A 6,000-nucleotide genomic window follows, 5' to 3' on the forward strand; every position below is an offset into this window, starting at 1 on the left:
TTCTACTATTTGCTTTATGGAAACATACAGGCAAGTAGTTTTTGTTCAGATAAAGGTTTGGAGAAAAGATATTCCTACCAGGGAAGTGGCTATATTCCCACAAAGGTAGTCTTGCATGAATTGAGTATTTGATGTTCGTTCTTCTCTGGCTCAAAACCAGTTACAGTAATCCAATCAAGAGGAAGAAAAAATAACGTGGTCTAGGTTACTAATCATCTGCCAGTTAACAATCCTGAGCATTAAAAACAAGAACAGTTTATAGGATGAAATGTGCTGGTGTACAGCCATGCAAATAATTACTAAAAAAGAATCAATTTTTCAAAAAGCTGCATGTAAGCAGAAAAAAATATTCATGCCAAAAGTTGCTGCAATATGAATAATTTAAGCAACTCGAATAAGCAATATTAAGCATCCTTTGCAATGTCACCGAAATCACAGAAATGGTAGTCAGAAATCTTCTGTACTCTTCTTACTCTATGACCCATGGGAAGTCATGGTACCTCTAGGTGACCTGTGAGTTTGTCTGTCTGTAAAACAGGTATTTTAAATAGTATGAATCTAATTTCAAGGCTGTTCTTAGTCCAGTTAATGTCTGGGAAGTGTTCTCAGATCGCTGGATAAAAATGCTATATTAGTTCAAACAATGATGATGATTATCTTTCAGGGATTTTTATCCCCAGTGAAAAGCAAAAAGAATTACTGGCCAATTTTGTCGAGTAAATGCTGAATACTTGGAACACTTCCCATTCATAGTCATTCTGTGGCTTTCCTGTGTCTGACTTATGTTTATCTTCATTAAGTGGAATAATGCAAGTCAAAATAGCTACAAGTAAACTGTCTGCTGGATAGGGAACAGTTGTTAGTTCATGGGAAATGGATTGTAAAAAATGTGCTCCTCTGACTTCAGAAAAGAGCTCTAAATTGATCCATTTCTAGTTCAAAGCTCCTTAAAACATACTGAGCAATCTCACCTGATATTTCATCACCGTCATCACATGTCTTTCTAGTTCAACAGGGGATGGATTACTCTGAAAGTTTTTGTCTCTATCAAAGTTCACCAGAAAGTCCTGATTCGCACAGGAAGGCAGGGAGAACATCTTCTATACTCACTGGAAGCCCGTTCGAATAAGCAATTGTCCTGGGTTCTTTGAACTTTGGAAGAGGTGGAGATGCAGTCATATAGAAGATGAACTACTTCCCTTGAAGGAGTACAGCACATATCTGTGCAGATTGATGGAGTCATAAGTCACTAGAAGCTAACCTGGGTACAGCCTGAGGTAAAGCTGAAAGCTAAAGTCATTCCAGGTGGGCTGGTGGAAGGAAAAAACAAATCCTAGACATTCACATATGAGGTCGTAACTTCTGTTCCATTGCAGCCCACGTATAAATATTTTAGATTTATATTTTAGAAGTTTTAAGCCTCCCTATAAAATGCATTTAACTTCAGGTTTTATTTTAAAATGCCTCTCGAGTCAGTGAGGTGCCACGCTCCCTCAAGGATTTCAGGCAAATCTCTCTTGACCAATCCAAATCCATAAGGCAAACCATATGATTCCAAAATACCTTCAATTGCCTACTGGATCATATGTCCACATCTGAAAATGATGGATATTCCCTTCCCACCTGCAGAGGAGGAAAATTCTGCATTAGACTAAAAACACTGTGTAGATTGCAAGGGAGAAGGGTCAGCTTTCTAAAATTACAGTGGTCAAGGCAAGTCAAGCACTTTAATGGCAGGCTCAGATCCAAGATCAAAATCATTTTACAAATCTCCAAGCAATTCTACCTAGAAACTCACAGAACCTTTTGGTTGGCTTTACGGTGAAGATAGCCAACAGGCAACAAATTCTCAAAGCTAGAGACTAATCTCCCTTCACAAAGGACACAAGGCAGGTGCGCTCCGTGGGGATGAAACTGTGCCCCAAATTTCATTGACATAAAGCAGGAGAGAACTTTCTGATGGGAAATGGTTGTAAATCACAGGAAGATCATCAGAAAAGAACAATTCAAAGTTGAAATCATAGTTCTGAGCTCACGTTTCTGAAATATTTGTCAAAAATATTCTTAAAACATTAAAGAATGTATTTGTTGGTCAATAACAAAAGGAAAAAATTATTCTATAAATGAAGTGGGAAATGTATGGAATTTGTATGATGTACAACTGAATTTAAATTGGTCACTTACATTACCCAATTGTACCCCTTTTCTTACCTTTTTATGAATAATTATCCATGCTGAGATGTCATCTTCTATAGTCTAAAGAGAGTCACTCTCATATTAAGTGACACACAAATAGAGGAAAATTCATTGGAAGATGTGTCATTATGTATTATCATTAGTGATAACACCACATTAATAATTAATATGAAACAAATAGTCCATTTGGTCTGTCATGCCTCTGAGTCATTACTTCACTGAGTCTTGTCTGGGAAAATCTTTTTACTTCCAAAAAGAAGCATGTTGGATTAGGCCTTAGTAGAATTACAGCATTCTCTAGAAAGGACCACAGTATAGACTGTATTCCCCAGAGAGAAAAAAAAATGGTAGGGGTAATTTTCATGAAGATTTTCTCTTGTTACATTTCTCCATTTAGGCAACTTGGAAATACATGAAAATGGTGGGGCAAAAGAAAAAAAGTGTTGTCTCAAGTTCTCTGAAATTATGATTTCAAAGCTCAAAGCTAAGGGATGCAAATCAAAATGAATTACTACTAAGCCAAAGAAAACTATGCTGAAGTTTAGGGATTGGTGTAACTGCACATTCTTGCCAGATATCTATCTAAAACTCTTAAGTGGGGAGCAAATCCTGCAAGATAGTTTTCTCACAATATTTCTAATAGCTTCTGTTTTTAGAGAGGCTAGAGATAACAGGAAAACAGTACGTATCCATGTTATTTTGACTCTCGCAGCTAAGTCCTGGCTGGGATACAGGGGGCTAATTCCAGGGCTGACGTAAATAAGCTCACTCAAAGACAGTGACACAACACCAATTTACACAAACCATGGTTCAAGCCTGGGAAATTTAGATACATGCAGAAGTTCAGATAAGATACATCTAGGCAAACATCTGAGGTATGTATACACATCTATATATAACGCTTTCTAAACCACTTTAATCTCAGTCTATGTATATGAGCTGCTTAAAAATAAGAAGAATCGCTTTTGGGAACATAGCTGGAAGGACAAGAGAAAGTTCAGAGAAACTCCTAGTATGCCTGCTTTATTTCATACCCACCAGTTTAGCCCCACAGTGCCCAGTGAAGGAGGCTATTCTCCCAGTGTCATTACTGGAAGGAAAAGGAGGGAGAGAAAAAAGTCTTACCGCCAGGACGGCAGTTTGGAGGTGCTCTGAGCTATACTATAGAGGGTCTTCATCCTCCATTTTCTAAACAGGGCTCCTTAGTAATGATACCCACATAATTTAATACTCTTAAATAACCAGTTTCCCTAAAAATATGCCATTTCATAGCCCCAGAAAATCAAAAATATATCTAATGGAGATTATCAGCTTAAGCATAAGACAAAACATTTCTGAATTTTAATTCCAGATTAAAGAGGAGACATACCTCCACTGCTCTGGTCAAGGAATAAAGTTGTTTGACTCAATTCCCCAGTCTTTAGGAGGAGAATGGGACTATCTTTTAGAAAAACACAAAGGTTTCATCAGTGTTTGGAAAGCATGTCAAGGATGGATTCTTCAACGTGTTTTACTTGTTGTGGTCCCCCATCTTTCTCAACCTACTCCCCACCCCTCTAGCAGAGTAACATGAAACAACAGCATTGCAATACTGTGCATTTTTCTTGGCAAAAAAATTAACCACAAAGTCCAGGGTTTGTATTTTTTTAAGCAATATTCACACAGGGCTCAAATTATGCGCATAAACATTGCTAATGTATTTACTATTAGTCTGTGTGACACCTTATTCCTTTAAGTTTTCATCTCTTGGCATGGACTAGGAAAAGTCGGTCCTCTCTGAGAGGGCTAGTTAAGATGTATCTTGCTGTTTCCCCATATCTTTAGTATGCAGGGAGCGCAGAGATGGAGATAAAAGGAGAAATGTCTATCTTTGAGTCCTCTGCAATACAGAATAAGTTATCAACCTACTAACATGCATGTCTGAATAGACTCCTTTGGCAGGAGGGAGATTTTATCTGTCCTGACATGTGAATTCCTCCCTCATGTCAATCCATGAAAGTACTAAAGAATAAACTCTCTAGTAAAACGAATGTGGCATACCACTGGGACTTAAAGAGCATCATATTTTCCCCTAGCTACTTTTTTTTAATTCTCCAACTGAATCCTTGATATCCATATAAATTAGTCACTCTGAAGAAGTACTTGAAAATCCATTGCTTTAATCTCATAGGCTTGGGGAGGGTGGCTCACTCCACTAAGGCATGGGAGTTTGTTGTCTTTCTATTTTTCCTCTTCAGCTGAGCAGTGTGCCATCACATCCAACCCCCGCGCAGAAGCGTTCGAGTAGCATTTGTGCTGGAAGCTTTGCAGCTGTGCAAGTCAAATGAGCAGGCACTACGTTGCCCTCAGATCTGGTAGGCCCCAAGGTACAGATATGAGCAGTCAAAATGTCCTATTTAGCATCATGAAGTGCCCACCCATGCGCGAGGGAAAAGGATGCAATCTTTTGAATGAAGCTGAATACAGCTGCAGTTATTACATTTTGGGGACCTGAGAGGGAAAGTCACATTGGTCTGTTTGCAGATGAATTATCAATCTGGTTTCACAAATACTTCTCTCCGTGCTCATCACCAGCATGAGGACTCTTCATTCACCAGTCTCCATAGCACCTAGAACAAGGCTGCCTCTCTGTTGAAATGGATCCCATAGTCCTCACTTACGCAATAATTTCACATCAATAGTGGTGGTATGAGGAGAATAATAATCATTTTTATAGAGCAAAACATAACTGAAATAGTAAAAAAGGCAACAAAAAGGAGGTAAAATAAAAATGATCCATCCTTTCTTCTTTTGGTCTCCAGTGTTTATCTCTAGATATTTATGATGTACTACACAACAACATATTGGTTCTCACCGTATTCTGTTGAAGGCAAGGAGTTATACTTTGATTTGTGTTTTGCCTGAGCTTTTGTGTCTCGGTTAAGGAATTTAAATGCTAGACAATTCCTACCACTTTTTACTAATATTTTTAAAGTAGTCTCTTTAGAATCAGGTACACAGCAGACCATAACACTCTTCACTTTCACTCATTTCATTTGCACTGCATGCATTATTTTCTCCTGTTCTTTGTGTGCGGTACATCTGATGCTAGTTGTAGTCCAGTGGAGCGCTTGTCTTCCATTCCTTTTCATGTCTGTTTGTACATTTATAGCTGGAGTTCTGATTTCAAAACAAACATAAAAACTCAAAGCAAATCCATCAAGTTCTTCATGGCCTGGACATAAAACCATGAAATAGGCTCATGGACAATGACAGCTGCTTCCTCTTTGCGATCTTCCAATGGATATTTAGGGATTTGATAGGGGTCTACTTATTGAACTTATTACCAGCACTCCAAATTTTAAAAAGTACATAGCTGAAGACTACATAAACAAATATAGCAGCCTAATAATCCTGCAGACGAGGAGGGCATGAAAAGACAGGAATCAGGTGAAGATACTGGATGTAGATCAGAAGCATAATAGATTAATAAGAAGTAAAGGTATTGAGGCACTGCTGCGTAACAGGCCAAAGGACTGCCCTCCAGGATTTCTGCACCCATCCTGTGGTTTCTTCTTGTACTTTTAGATGGGAGACACTCCCTCTTTCTTGAACAGCCTCAAGGGATGGATGATTGTGTCTTTTTGTAACTGAACCAGGGGTGGAAGAGCCTGGAGAACAACCCTGACGTTGCCAATAGGTGTGCTACCACCAGCAGCGCATGTTTCTGCCTTCAGGTCTCTAACAGAGGAGTCTGAAGCTTTGCCACAAAAATAAATTTATGGCAGTGGGCCATAATGGCACCTCACTCATTGCTTTAAAAAT

This window comes from Phalacrocorax aristotelis, chromosome 7, assembly GCF_949628215.1.
Source record: "Phalacrocorax aristotelis chromosome 7, bGulAri2.1, whole genome shotgun sequence".
NCBI lineage: Eukaryota > Metazoa > Chordata > Aves > Suliformes > Phalacrocoracidae > Phalacrocorax > Phalacrocorax aristotelis.